At 37.3% G+C, this 15,089-nt stretch overlaps 12 non-coding genes across 12 annotated transcripts; all 12 read right to left on the bottom strand.

Moving 5' to 3' along the window:
- Positions 1-1,154: 1,154 nt before the first annotated feature.
- Positions 1,155-1,226, bottom strand: trnac-gca. Its single transcript has one exon. It is a non-coding gene; the product is annotated as a tRNA-Cys (tRNA).
- Positions 1,227-2,478: 1,252 nt separating this feature from the next.
- On the bottom strand, positions 2,479-2,550 carry trnac-gca. Its single transcript has one exon. It is a non-coding gene; the product is annotated as a tRNA-Cys (tRNA).
- A 337-nt stretch (positions 2,551-2,887) lies between these two features.
- Positions 2,888-2,958, bottom strand: trnac-gca. The gene has a single exon. It is a non-coding gene; the product is annotated as a tRNA-Cys (tRNA).
- Positions 2,959-3,655: 697 nt separating this feature from the next.
- trnac-gca lies at positions 3,656-3,727 on the bottom strand. Its single transcript has one exon. It is a non-coding gene; the product is annotated as a tRNA-Cys (tRNA).
- Positions 3,728-5,500: 1,773 nt separating this feature from the next.
- On the bottom strand, positions 5,501-5,572 carry trnac-gca. The gene has a single exon. It is a non-coding gene; the product is annotated as a tRNA-Cys (tRNA).
- A 696-nt stretch (positions 5,573-6,268) lies between these two features.
- Positions 6,269-6,340, bottom strand: trnac-gca. Its single transcript has one exon. It is a non-coding gene; the product is annotated as a tRNA-Cys (tRNA).
- Positions 6,341-8,794: 2,454 nt separating this feature from the next.
- Positions 8,795-8,866, bottom strand: trnac-gca. The gene has a single exon. It is a non-coding gene; the product is annotated as a tRNA-Cys (tRNA).
- A 1,276-nt stretch (positions 8,867-10,142) lies between these two features.
- trnac-gca lies at positions 10,143-10,214 on the bottom strand. The gene has a single exon. It is a non-coding gene; the product is annotated as a tRNA-Cys (tRNA).
- Positions 10,215-11,199: 985 nt separating this feature from the next.
- Positions 11,200-11,271, bottom strand: trnac-gca. Its single transcript has one exon. It is a non-coding gene; the product is annotated as a tRNA-Cys (tRNA).
- A 1,259-nt stretch (positions 11,272-12,530) lies between these two features.
- trnac-gca lies at positions 12,531-12,602 on the bottom strand. The gene has a single exon. It is a non-coding gene; the product is annotated as a tRNA-Cys (tRNA).
- Positions 12,603-13,863: 1,261 nt separating this feature from the next.
- On the bottom strand, positions 13,864-13,935 carry trnac-gca. The gene has a single exon. It is a non-coding gene; the product is annotated as a tRNA-Cys (tRNA).
- Positions 13,936-14,916: 981 nt separating this feature from the next.
- trnac-gca lies at positions 14,917-14,988 on the bottom strand. The gene has a single exon. It is a non-coding gene; the product is annotated as a tRNA-Cys (tRNA).
- Positions 14,989-15,089: the final 101 nt, after the last annotated feature.

Raw genomic sequence — 15,089 nt, 5'->3', positions numbered from 1 at the left:
TACCCATAAAGTATTTGATTTCAAGATGACAAATATATTACAATCTGAGACCTATTGATCTGAAGTCTATTGCACTTCCACCTCTGTTAGGAACTGTCTGACAGAGAATAACCATCTAATGAGGGACATTTTTGCAGAGCACTCCCTCTCTCAAGAAACACTGAGAAAGTACTTGATTTCAAGGGGGCGCCAGGATTTGATCCTGAGAAATTGTCTAATAAGGGAGATTTTAGCTTGTGATCAACATAACCTAATAAAGAAAACTCTCTCTTTGAAAACATACCCAAAAAGTGTTTGATTTCAAGTTGACAAAAAAATTACAATCTGAGACCTATTGATCTGAAGTCTATTGCACTTCCATCTCTGTTAGGAACTGTCTGACAGAGAAAAAACATTGAATGAGGGACATTTTTGCAGAGCACTCCCTCTCTCAAGAAACACTGAGAAAGTACTTGATTTCAAGGGGGCGCCAGGATTTGATCCTGAGAAATTGTCTAATAAGGGAGATTTTAGCTTGTGATCAACATAACCTAATAAAGAAAACTCTCTCTTTGAAAACATACCCATAAAGTGTTTGATTTCAAGTTGACAAAAAAATTACAATCTGAGACCTATTGATCTGAAGTCTATTGCACTTCCACCTCTGTTAGGAACTGTCTGACAGAGAATAACCATCTAATGAGGGACATTTTTGCAGAGCACTCCCTCTCTCAAGAAACACTGAGAAAGTACTTGATTTCAAGGGGGCGCCAGGATTTGATCCTGAGAAATTGTCTAATAAGGGAGATTTTAGCTTGTGATCAACATAACCTAATAAAGAAAACTCTCTCTTTGAAAACATACCCATAAAGTGTTTGATTTCAAGTTGACAAAAAAATTACAATCTGAGACCTATTGATCTGAAGTCTATTGCACTTCCACCTCTGTTAGGAACTGTCAGAGACATTGAATGAGGGACATTTTAGACTGAGTAACATAACCAAAAAAGGAGCACTCCCTCTCTCAAGATACACTTAGAAAGTACTTGATTTCAAGGGTGTGCCAGGATTTGAACGTGAGAAATTGTCTAATGAGGGACAATTTTCCCTGAGTAATATATTCGAAAAAAAAGAGTCCTCTACCCTCAAAATACTCTTTGAAAGAACTTGATTTTAAGGGGGCATCAGGATTTGAACCTGGGACCTCTTGATCTGCAGTCAAATGCTCTACCACTGAGCTATACCCCCTCTGCTATAAACTGTCTAAAGGCAGAAAAATTGTCTAATAAGGGACATTATAGCTGGAGATCAACAAAAACTAATAAAGAACACTCTCTCTCTGAAAACATACCCATAAAGTATTTGATTTCAAGATGACAAATATATTACAATCTGAGACCTATTGATCTGAAGTCTATTGCACTTCCACCTCTGTTAGGAACTGTCTGACAGAGAATAACCATCTAATGAGGGACATTTTTGCAGAGCACTCCCTCTCTCAAGAAACACTGAGAAAGTACTTGATTTCAAGGGGGCGCCAGGATTTGATCCTGAGAAATTGTCTAATAAGGGAGATTTTAGCTTGTGATCAACATAACCTAATAAAGAAAACTCTCTCTTTGAAAACATACCCATAAAGTGTTTGATTTCAAGTTGACAAAAAAATTACAATCTGAGACCTATTGATCTGAAGTCTATTGCACTTCCACCTCTGTTAGGAACTGTCTGACGAAAAACCATCTAATGAGGGACATTTTTGCAGAGCACTCCCTCTCTCAAGAAACACTTAGAAAGTACTTGATTTCAAGGGGCGCCAGGATTTGATCCTGAGAAATTGTCTAATAAGGGAGATTTTAGCTTGTGATCAACATAACCTAATAAAGAAAACTCTCTCTTTGAAAACATACCCATAAAGTGTTTGATTTCAAGTTGAAAAAAATTACAATCTGAGACCTATTGATCTGAAGTCTATTGCACTTCCACCTCTGTTAGGAACTGTCTGACAGAGAATAACCATCTAATGAAGGACATTTTTGCAGAGCACTCCCTTTCTCAAGAAACACTTAGAAAGTACTTGATTTCAAGGGGCGCCAGGATTTGATCCTGAGAAATTGTCTAATAAGGGAGATTTTAGCTTGTGATCAACATAACCAAATAAAGAAAACTCTCTCTTTGAAAACATACCCATAAAGTGTTTGATTTCAAGTTGACAAAAAAATTACAATCTGAGACCTATTGATCTGAAGTCTATTGCACTTCCACCTCTGTTAGGAACTGTCTGACAGAGAAAAACATTGAATGAGGGACATTTTAGACTGAGTAACATAACCAAAAAGGAGCACTCCCTCTCTCAAGAAACAATGAGAAAGTACTTGATTTCAAGGGTGTGCCAGGATTTGAACTTGAGAAATTGTCTAATGAGGGACAATTTTCCCTGAGTAATATATTCGAAAAAAGAGTCCTCTACCCTCAGAATACTCTTTGAAAGAACTTGATTTTAAGGGGGCATCAGGACTTGAACCTGGGACCTCTTGATCTGCAGTCAAATGCTCTACCACTGAGCTATACCCCCTCTCCTATAAAATGTCTAAAGGCAGAAAAATTGTCTAATAAGGGACATTATAGCTGGAGATCAACAAAAACTAATAAAGAACACTCTCTCTCTGAAAACATACCCATAAAGTATTTGATTCAAGATGACAAAAATATTACAATCTGAGACCAATCTGAAGATTGCACTTATTGATCTGAGAGAATAACCATCTAATTGCACATTTTTCCACCCCTCTTCAAGAAAACTTAGAAAGTACTTGATTTCAAGAGATTTGAACCTGAGAAATTGTCTAATGAGGGACATTTTTGCAGAGCACTCCTCTCCCTCAAAAACACTTTGAAAAAACTTGATTTCAAGGGGGCATCAGGATTTGAACCTAGGACCTTTGATCTGCAGTCAAATGCTCTACCACTGAGCTATACCCCCTCTGCTGTAAACTGTCTAAAGGCAGAAAAATGTCTAATAAGGGACATTATAGCTGGAGATCAACAAAAACTAATAAAGAACACTCTCTCTCTGAAAACATACCCATAAAGTATTTGATTTCAAGATGACAAAAATTACAATCTGAGACCTATTGATCTGAAGTCTATTGCACTTCCACCTCTGTTAGGAACTGTCTGACAGAGAATAACCATCTAATGAGGGACATTTTTGCAGAGCACTCCCTCTCTCAAGAAACACTGAGAAAGTACTTGATTTCAAGGGGCGCCAGGATTTGATCCTGAGAAATTGTCTAATAAGGGAGATTTTAGCTTGTGATCAACATAACCTAATAAAGAAAACTCTCTCTTTGAAAACATACCCATAAAGTGTTTGATTTCAAGTTGACAAAAAAATTACAATCTGAGACCTATTGATCTGAAGTCTATTGCACTTCCACCTCTGTTAGGAACTGTCTGACAGAGAAAAAACATTGAATGAGGGACATTTTAGACTGAGTAACATAACCAAAAAAGGAGCACTCCCTCTCTCAAGATACACTTAGAAAGTACTTGATTTCAAGGGTGTGCCAGGATTTGAACGTGAGAAATTGTCTAATGAGGGACAATTTTCCCTGAGTAACATATTCGAAAAAAGAGTCCTCTACCCTCAAAATACTCTTTGAAAGAACTTGATATTAAGGGGGCATCAGGATTTGAACCTGGGACCTCTTGATCTGCAGTCAAATGCTCTACCACTGAGCTATACCCCTCTGCTATAAACTGTCTAAAGGCAGAAAAATTGTCTAATAAGGGACATTATAGCTGGAGATCAACAAAAACTAATAAAGAACACTCTCTCTCTGAAAACATACCCATAAAGTATTTGATTTCAAGATGACAAATATATTACAATCTGAGACCTATTGATCTGAAGTCTATTGCACTTCCACCTCTGTTAGGAACTGTCTGACAGAGAATAACCATCTAATGAGGGACATTTTTGCAGAGCACTCCCTCTCTCAAGAAACACTGAGAAAGTACTTGATTTCAAGGGGGCGCCAGGATTTGATCCTGAGAAATTGTCTAATAAGGGAGATTTTAGCTTGTGATCAACATAACCTAATAAAGAAAACTCTCTCTTTGAAAACATACCCATAAAGTGTTTGATTTCAAGTTGACAAAAAAATTACAATCTGAGACCTATTGATCTGAAGTCTATTGCACTTCCACCTCTGTTAGGAACTGTCTGACAGAGAAAAAACATTGAATGAGGGACATTTTAGACTGAGTAATATAACCAAAAAAGGAGCACTCCCTCTCTCAATATACACTTAGAAAGTACTTGATTTCAAGGGTGTGCCAGGATTTGAACGTGAGAAATTGTCTAATGAGGGACAATTTTCCCTGTGTAACATTTTCGAAAAAGAGTCCTCTACCCTCAAAATACTCTTTGAAAGAACTTGATTTTAAGGGGGCATCAGGATTTGCATCTGGGACCTCTTGATCTGCAGTCAAATGCTCTACCACTGAGCTATACCCCCTCTGCTATAAAATGTCTAAAGGCAGAAAAATTCTCTAATAAGGGACATTATAGCTGGAGATCAACAAAAACTAATAAAGAACACTCTCTCTCTGAAAACATACCCATAAAGTATTTGATTTCAAGATGACAAAAAAATTACAATCTGAGACCTATTGATCTGAAGTCTATTGCACTTCCACCTCTGTTAGGAACTGTCTGACAGAGAAAAAACATTGAATGAGGGACATTTTAGACTGAGTAACATAACCAAAAAAGGAGCACTCCCTCTCTCAAGATACACTTAGAAAGTACTATATTTCAAGGGTGTGCCAGGATTTGAACGTGAGAAATTGTCTAATAAGGGAGATTTTAGCTGGAGATCAACAAAAACTAATAAAGACCACTCTCTCTCTGAAAACATACCCATAAAGTATTTGATTTCAAGATGACAAATATTTTACAATCTGAGACCTATTGATCTGAAGTCTATTGCACTTCCACCTCTGTTAGGAACTGTCTGACAGAGAAAAATCATCTACTGAGGGACATTTTTGCAGAGCAGTCCCTCTCTCAAGAAACACTGAGAAAGTACTTGATTTCAAGGGGGCACCAGGATTTGATCCTGAGAAATTTTCTAATAAGGGAGATTTTAGCTTGTGATCAACATAACCTAATAAAGAAAACTCTCTCTTTGAAAATATACCCATAAAGTGTTTGATTTCAAGTTGACAAAAAAATTACAATCTGAGACCTATTGATCTGAAGTCTATTGCACTTCCACCTCTGTTAGGAACTGTCTGACAGAGAAAAACATTGAATGAGGGACATTTTAGACTGAGTAACATAACCAAAAAAGGAGCACTCCCTCTCTCAAGATACACTTAGAAAGTACTTGATTTCAAGGGTGTGCCAGGATTTGAACGTGAGAAATTGTCTAATGAGGGACAATTTTCCCTGAGTAATATATTCAAAAAAAAGAGTCCTCTACCCTCAAAATACTCTTTGAAAGAACTTGATTTTAAGGGGGCATCAGGATTTGAACCTGGGACCTCTTGATCTGCAGTCAAATGCTCTACCACTGAGCTATACCCCCTGCTATAAAATGTCTAAAGGCAGAAAAATTGTCTAATAAGGGACATTATAGCTGGAGATCAACAAAAACTAATAAAGAACACTCTCTCTCTGAAAACATACCCATAAAGTATTTGATTTCAAGATGACAAATATATTACAATCTGAGACCTATTGATCTGAAGTCTATTGCACTTCCACCTCTGTTAGGAACTGTCTGACAGAGAATAACCATCTAATGAGGGACATTTTTGCAGAGCACTCCCTCTCTCAAGAAACACTGAGAAAGTACTTGATTTCAAGGGGCGCCAGGATTTGATCCTGAGAAATTGTCTAATAAGGGAGATTTTAGCTTGTGATCAACATAACCAAATAAAGAAAACTCTCTCTTTGAAAACATACCCATAAAGTGTTTGATTTCAAGTTGACAAAAAAATTACAATCTGAGACCTATTGATCTGAAGTCTATTGCACTTCCACCTCTGTTAGGAACTGTCTGACAGAGAAAAACATTGAATGAGGGACATTTTAGACTGAGTAACATAACCAAAAAGGAGCACTCCCTCTCTCAAGAAACACTTAGAAAGTACTTGATTTCAAGGGTGTGCCAGGATTTGAACGTGAGAAATTGTCTAATGAGGGACAATTTTCCCTGAGTAATATATTCGAAAAAAGAGTCCTCTACCCTCAAAATACTCTTTGAAAGAACTTGATTTTAAGGGGGCATCAGGATTTGAACCTGGGACCTCTTGATCTGCAGTCAAATGCTCTACCACTGAGCTATACCCCCTCTGCTATAAAACTGTCTAAAGGCAGAAAAATTGTCTAATAAGGGACATTATAGCTGGAGATCAACAAAAACTAATAAAGAACACTCTCTCTCTGAAAACATACCCATAAAGTATTTGATTTCAAGATGACAAATATATTACAATCTGAGACCTATTGATCTGAAGTCTATTGCACTTCCACCTCTGTTAGGAACTGTCTGACAGAGAATAACCATCTAATGAGGGACATTTTTGCAGAGCACTCCCTCTCTCAAGAAACACTGAGAAAGTACTTGATTTCAAGGGGCGCCAGGATTTGATCCTGAGAAATTGTCTAATAAGGGAGATTTTAGCTTGTGATCAACATAACCTAATAAAGAAAACTATCTCTTTGAAAACATACCCATAAAGTGTTTGATTTCAAGTTGACAAAAAAATTACAATCTGAGACCTATTGATCTGAAGTCTATTGCACTTCCACCTCTGTTAGGAACTGTCTGACAGAGAATAACCATCTAATGAGGGACATTTTTGCAGAGCACTCCCTCTCTCAAGAAACACTGAGAAAGTACTTGATTTCAAGGGGGCGCCAGGATTTGATCCTGAGAAATGTCTAATAAGGGAGATTTTAGCTTGTGATCAACATAACCTAATAAAGAAAACTCTCTCTTTGAAAACATACCCATAAAGTGTTTGATTTCCAGTTGACAAAAAAAATTCAATCTGAGACCTATTGATCTGAAATCTATTGCACTTCCACCTCTGTTAGGAACTGTCTGACAGAGAAAAAACATTGAATGAGGGACATTTTAGACTGAGTAACATAACCAAAAAAGGAGCACTCCCTCTCTCAAGATACACTTAGAAAGTACTTGATTTCAAGGGTGTGCCAGGATTTGATCCTGAGAAATGGTCTAATAAGGGCGATTTTAGCTTGTGATCAACATAACCTAATAAAGAAAACTCTCTCTTTGAAAACATACCCATAAAGTATTTGATTTCAAGTTGACAAAAAAATTACAATCTGAGACCTATTGATCTGAAGTCTATTGCACTTCCACCTCTGTTAGGAACTGTCTGACAGAGAATAACCATCTAATGAGGGACATTTTTGCAGAGCACTCCCTCTCTCAAGAAACACTTAGAAAGTACTTGATTTCAAGGGGGCGCCAGGATTTGATCCTGAGAAATGGTCTAATAAGGGAGATTTTAGCTTGTGATCAACATAACCTAATAAAGAAAACTCTCTCTTTGAAAACATACCCATAAAGTGTTTGATTTCAAGTTGACAAAAAAATTACAATCTGAGACCTATTGATCTGAAGTCTATTGCACTTCCACCTCTGTTAGGAACTGTCTGACAGAGAAAAACATTGAATGAGGGACATTTTAGACTGAGTAACATAACCAAAAAAGGAGCACTCCCTCTCTCAATACACACTTAGAAAGTACTTGATTTCAAGGGGGTGCCAGGATTTGAACGTGAGAAATTGTATAATGAGGGACAATTTTCCCTGAGTAACATATTTGAAAAAAGAGTCCTCTACCCTCAAAATACTCTTTGAAAGAACTTGATATTAAGGGGGCATTAGGATTTTAACCTGGGACCTCTTGATCTGCAGTCAAATGCTCTACAGCTGAGCAAAAGCCCTCTGCTATAAACTGTCTAAAGGCAGAAAAATTGTCTAATAAGGGACATTATAGCTGGAGATCAACAAAAACTAATAAAGAACACTCTCTCTCTGAAAACATACCCATAAAGTATTTGATTTCAAGATGACAAAATATTTTACAATCTGAGACCTATTGATCTGAAGTCTATTGCACTTCCACCTCTGTTAGGAACTGTCTGACAGAGAAAAATCATCTACTGAGGGACATTTTTGCAGAGCAGTCCCTCTCTCAAGAAACACTGAGAAAGTACTTGATTTCAAGGGGGCGCCAGGATTTGATCCTGAGAAATTGTCTAATAAGGGAGATTTTAGCTTGTGATAACCTCAAAAAACTTTGAAAAGAACTTGATTTGAAGGGGGCATCAGGATTTGAACCTGGGACCTTTGATCTGCAGTCAAATGCTCTACCACTGAATACCTAAATAAAGGCAATGTCTAATAAGGGACATTATAGCTGGAGATCAACAAAAACTAATAAAGAACACTCTCTCTCTGAAAACATACCCATAAAGTATTTGATTTCAAGTTGACAAAAAAATTACAATCTGAGACCTATTGATCTGAAGTCTATTGCACTTCCACCTCTGTTAGGAACTGTCTGACAGAGAATAACCATCTAATGAGGGACATTTTTGCAGAGCACTCCCTCTCTCAAGAAACACTTAGAAAGTACTTGATTTCAAGGGGGCGCCAGGATTTGAACGTGAGAAATTGTCTAATGAGGGACAATTTTCCCTGAGTAATATATTCGAAAAAAGAGTCCTCTACCCTCAAAATACTCTTTGAAAGAACTTGATTTTAAGGGGGCATCAGGATTTGAACCTGGGACCTCTTGATCTGCAGTCAAATGCTCTACCACTGAGCTATACCCCCTCTCCTATAAAATGTCTAAAGGCAGAAAAATTGAAAGGCAGAAAAATTGTCTAATAAGGGACATTATAGCTGGAGATCAACAAAAACTAATAAAGAACACTCTCTCTCTGAAAACATACCCATAAAGTATTTGATTTCAAGATGACAAATCTATTACAATCTGAGACCTATTGATCTGAAGTCTATTGCACTTCCACCTCTGTTAGGAACTGTCTGACAGAGAATAACCATCTAATGAGGGACATTTTTGCAGAGCACTCCCTCTCTCAAGAAACACTGAGAAAGTACTTGATTTCAAGGGGCGCCAGGATTTGATCCTGAGAAATTGTCTAATAAGGGAGATTTTAGCTTGTGATCAACATAACCTAATAAAGAAAACTATCTCTTTGAAAACATACCCATAAAGTGTTTGATTTCAAGTTGACAAAAAAATTACAATCTGAGACCTATTGATCTGAAGTCTATTGCACTTCCACCTCTGTTAGGAACTGTCTGACAGAGAATAACCATCTAATGAGGGACATTTTTGCAGAGCACTCCCTCTCTCAAGAAACACTGAGAAAGTACTTGATTTCAAGGGGGCGCCAGGATTTGATCCTGAGAAATGGTCTAATAAGGGAGATTTTAGCTTGTGATCAACATAACCTAATAAAGAAAACTCTCTCTTTGAAAACATACCCATAAAGTGTTTGATTTCAAGTTGACAAAAAAATTACAATCTGAGACCTATTGATCTGAAGTCTATTGCACTTCCACCTCTGTTAGGAACTGTCTGACAGAGAATAACCATCTAATGAGGGACATTTTTGCAGAGCACTCCCTCTCTCAAGAAACACTTAGAAAGTACTTGATTTCAAGGGGCGCCAGGATTTGATCCTGAGAAATGGTCTAATAAGGGAGATTTTAGCTTGTGATCAACATAACCTAATAAAGAAAACTCTCTCTTTGAAAACATACCCATAAAGTATTTGATTTCAAGATGACAAAAAAATTACAATCTGAGACCTATTGATCTGAAGTCTATTGCACTTCCACCTCTGTTAGGAACTGTCTGACAGAGAAAAAACATTGAATGAGGGACATTTTAGACTGAGTAACATAACCAAAAAAGGAGCACTCCCTCTCTCAAGATACACTTAGAAAGTACTTGATTTCAAGGGTGTGCCAGGATTTGAACGTGAGAAATTGTCTAATGAGGGACAATTTTCCCTGAGTAATATATTCGAAAAAAAGAGTCCTCCACCCTCAAAATACTCTTTGAAAGAACTTGATTTTAAGGGGGCATCAGGATTTGAACCTGGGACCTCTTGATCTGCAGTCAAATGCTCTACCACTGAGCTATACCCCCCTCTCCTATAAAATGTCTAAAGGCAGAAAAATTGTCTAATAAGGGACATTATAGCTGGAGATCAACAAAAACTAATAAAGAACACTCTCTCTCTGAAAACATACCCATAAAGTATTTGATTTCAAGATGACAAATATATTACAATCTGAGACCTATTGATCTGAAGTCTATTGCACTTCCACCTCTGTTAGGAACTGTCTGACAGAGAATAACCATCTAATGAGGGACATTTTTGCAGAGCACTCCCTCTCTCAAGAAACACTGAGAAAGTACTTGATTTCAAGGGGGCGCCAGGATTTGATCCTGAGAAATTGTCTAATAAGGGAGATTTTAGCTTGTGATCAACATAACCTAATAAAGAAAACTCTCTCTTTGAAAACATACCCATAAAGTGTTTGATTTCAAGTTGACAAAAAAATTACAATCTGAGACCTATTGATCTGAAGTCTATTGCACTTCCACCTCTGTTAGGAACTGTCTGACAGAGAATAACCATCTAATGAGGGACATTTTTGCAGAGCACTCCCTCTCTCAAGAAACACTTAGAAAGTACTTGATTTCAAGGGGGCGCCAGGATTTGATCCTGAGAAATGGTCTAATAAGGGAGATTTTAGCTTGTGATCAACATAACCTAATAAAGAAAACTCTCTCTTTGAAAACATACCCATAAAGTATTTGATTTCAAGATGACAAAAAAATTACAATCTGAGACCTATTGATCTGAAGTCTATTGCACTTCCACCTCTGTTAGGAACTGTCTGACAGAGAAAAAACATTGAATGAGGGACATTTTAGACTGAGTAACATAACCATAAAAAAAGGAGCACTCCCTCTCTCAAGATACACTTAGAAAGTACTTGATTTCAAGGGTGTGCCAGGATTTGAACGTGAGAAATTGTCTAATGAGGGACAATTTTCCCTGAGTAATATATTCGAAAAAAGAGTCCTCCACCCTCAAAATACTCTTTGAAAGAACTTGATTTTAAGGGGGCATCAGGATTTGAACCTGGGACCTCTTGATCTGCAGTCAAATGCTCTACCACTGAGCTATACCCCCTCTCCTATAAAATGTCTAAAGGCAGAAAAATTGTCTAATAAGGGACATTATAGCTGGAGATCAACAAAAACTAATAAAGAACACTCTCTCTCTGAAAACATACCCATAAAGTATTTGATTTCAAGATGACAAATATATTACAATCTGAGACCTATTGATCTGAAGTCTATTGCACTTCCACCTCTGTTAGGAACTGTCTGACAGAGAATAACCATCTAATGAGGGACATTTTTGCAGAGCACTCCCTCTCTCAAGAAACACTGAGAAAGTACTTGATTTCAAGGGGGCGCCAGGATTTGATCCTGAGAAATTGTCTAATAAGGGAGATTTTAGCTTGTGATCAACATAACCTAATAAAGAAAACTATCTCTTTGAAAACATACCCATAAAGTGTTTGATTTCAAGTTGACAAAAAAATTACAATCTGAGACCTATTGATCTGAAGTCTATTGCACTTCCACCTCTGTTAGGAACTGTCTGACAGAGAATAACCATCTAATGAGGGACATTTTTGCAGAGCACTCCCTCTCTCAAGAAACACTGAGAAAGTACTTGATTTCAAGGGGGCGCCAGGATTTGATCCTGAGAAATGGTCTAATAAGGGAGATTTTAGCTTGTGATCAACATAACCTAATAAAGAAAACTCTCTCTTTGAAAACATACCCATAAAGTGTTTGATTTCAAGTTGACAAAAAAATTACAATCTGAGACCTATTGATCTGAAGTCTATTGCACTTCCACCTCTGTTAGGAACTGTCTGACAGAGAATAACCATCTAATGAGGGACATTTTTGCAGAGCACTCCCTCTCTCAAGAAACACTTAGAAAGTACTTGATTTCAAGGGGCGCCAGGATTTGATCCTGAGAAATGGTCTAATAAGGGAGATTTTAGCTTGTGATCAACATAACCTAATAAAGAAAACTCTCTCTTTGAAAACATACCCATAAAGTATTTGATTTCAAGATGACAAAAAAATTACAATCTGAGACCTATTGATCTGAAGTCTATTGCACTTCCACCTCTGTTAGGAACTGTCTGACAGAGAAAAACATTGAATGAGGGACATTTTAGACTGAGTAACATAACCAAAAAAGGAGCACTCCCTCTCTCAAGATACACTTAGAAAGTACTTGATTTCAAGGGTGTGCCAGGATTTGAACGTGAGAAATTGTCTAATGAGGGACAATTTTCCCTGAGTAATATATTCGAAAAAAGAGTCCTCCACCCTCAAAATACTCTTTGAAAGAACTTGATTTTAAGGGGGCATCAGGATTTGAACCTGGGACCTCTTGATCTGCAGTCAAATGCTCTACCACTGAGCTATACCCCTCTCCTATAAAATGTCTAAAGGCAGAAAAATTGTCTAATAAGGGACATTATAGCTGGAGATCAACAAAAACTAATAAAGAACACTCTCTCTCTGAAAACATACCCATAAAGTATTTGATTTCAAGATGACAAATATATTACAATCTGAGACCTATTGATCTGAAGTCTATTGCACTTCCACCTCTGTTAGGAACTGTCTGACAGAGAATAACCATCTAATGAGGGACATTTTTGCAGAGCACTCCCTCTCTCAAGAAACACTGAGAAAGTACTTGATTTCAAGGGGGGCGCCAGGATTTGATCCTGAGAAATTGTCTAATAAGGGAGATTTTAGCTTGTGATCAACATAACCTAATAAAGAAAACTATCTCTTTGAAAACATACCCATAAAGTGTTTGATTTCAAGTTGACAAAAAAATTACAATCTGAGACCTATTGATCTGAAGTCTATTGCACTTCCACCTCTGTTAGGAACTGTCTGACAGAGAATAACCATCTAATGAGGGACATTTTTGCAGAGCACTCCCTCTCTCAAGAAACACTGAGAAAGTACTTGATTTCAAGGGGGCGCCAGGATTTGATCCTGAGAAATGGTCTAATAAGGGAGATTTTAGCTTGTGATCAACATAACCTAATAAAGAAAACTCTCTCTTTGAAAACATACCCGTAAAGTGTTTGATTTCAAGTTGACAAAAAAATTACAATCTGAGACCTATTGATCTGAAGTCTATTGCACTTCCACCTCTGTTAGGAACTGTCTGACAGAGAATAACCATCTAATGAGGGACATTTTTGCAGAGCACTCCCTCTCTCAAGAAACACTTAGAAAGTACTTGATTTCAAGGGGGCGCCAGGATTTGATCCTGAGAAATGGTCTAATAAGGGAGATTTTAGCTTGTGATCAACATAACCTAATAAAGAAAACTCTCTCTTTGAAAACATACCCATAAAGTATTTGATTTCAAGATGACAAAAAAATTACAATCTGAGACCTATTGATCTGAAGTCTATTGCACTTCCACCTCTGTTAGGAACTGTCTGACAGAGAAAAACATTGAATGAGGGACATTTTAGACTGAGTAACATAACCAAAAAAGGAGCACTCCCTCTCTCAAGATACACTTAGAAAGTACTTGATTTCAAGGGTGTGCCAGGATTTGAACGTGAGAAATTGTCTAATGAGGGACAATTTTCCCTGAGTAATATATTCGAAAAAAAGAGTCCTCCACCCTCAAAATACTCTTTGAAAGAACTTGATTTTAAGGGGGCATCAGGATTTGAACCTGGGACCTCTTGATCTGCAGTCAAATGCTCTACCACTGAGCTATACCCCTCTCCTATAAAATGTCTAAAGGCAGAAAAATTGTCTAATAAGGGACATTATAGCTGGAGATCAACAAAAACTAATAAAGAACACTCTCTCTCTGAAAACATACCCATAAAGTATTTGATTTCAAGATGACAAATATATTACAATCTGAGACCTATTGATCTGAAGTCTATTGCACTTCCACCTCTGTTAGGAACTGTCTGACAGAGAATAACCATCTAATGAGGGACATTTTTGCAGAGCACTCCCTCTCTCAAGAAACACTGAGAAAGTACTTGATTTCAAGGGGGCGCCAGGATTTGATCCTGAGAAATTGTCTAATAAGGGAGATTTTAGCTTGTGATCAACATAACCTAATAAAGAAAACTCTCTCTTTGAAAACATACCCATAAAGTGTTTGATTTCAAGTTGACAAAAAAATTACAATCTGAGACCTATTGATCTGAAGTCTATTGCACTTCCACCTCTGTTAGGAACTGTCTGACAGAGAATAACCATCTAATGAGGGACATTTTTGCAGAGCACTCCCTCTCTCAAGAAACACTTAGAAAGTACTTGATTTCAAGGGGGCGCCAGGATTTGATCCTGAGAAATGGTCTAATAAGGGAGATTTTAGCTTGTGATCAACATAACCTAATAAAGAAAACTCTCTCTTTGAAAACATACCCATAAAGTGTTTGATTTCAAGTTGACAAAAAAATTACAATCTGAGACCTATTGATCTGAAGTCTATTGCACTTCCACCTCTGTTAGGAACTGTCTGACAGAGAAAAAACATTGAATGAGGGACATTTTAGACTGAGTAACATAACCAAAAAAGGAGCACTCCCTCTCTCAAGATACACTTAGAAAGTACTTGATTTCAAGGGTGTGCCAGGATTTGAACGTGAGAAATTGTCTAATGAGGGACAATTTTCCCTGAGTAATATATTCGAAAAAAAGAGTCCTCCACCCTCAAAATACTCTTTGAAAGAACTTGATTTTAAGGGGGCATCAGGATTTGAACCTGGGACCTCTTGATCTGCAGTCAAATGCTCTACCACTGAGCTATACCCCTCTCCTATAAAATGTCTAAAGGCAGAAAAATTGTCTAATAAGGGACATTATAGCTGGAGATCAACAAAAACTAATAAAGAACACTCTCTCTCTGAAAACATA

Source organism: Oncorhynchus tshawytscha, linkage group LG08 (assembly GCF_018296145.1).
Source record: "Oncorhynchus tshawytscha isolate Ot180627B linkage group LG08, Otsh_v2.0, whole genome shotgun sequence".
Taxonomy (NCBI): Eukaryota; Metazoa; Chordata; class Actinopteri; order Salmoniformes; family Salmonidae; genus Oncorhynchus; species Oncorhynchus tshawytscha.
The sequence above is the reverse complement of the archived record's forward strand: the minus strand, read 5'-3'. Positions and strand labels throughout refer to the sequence as shown.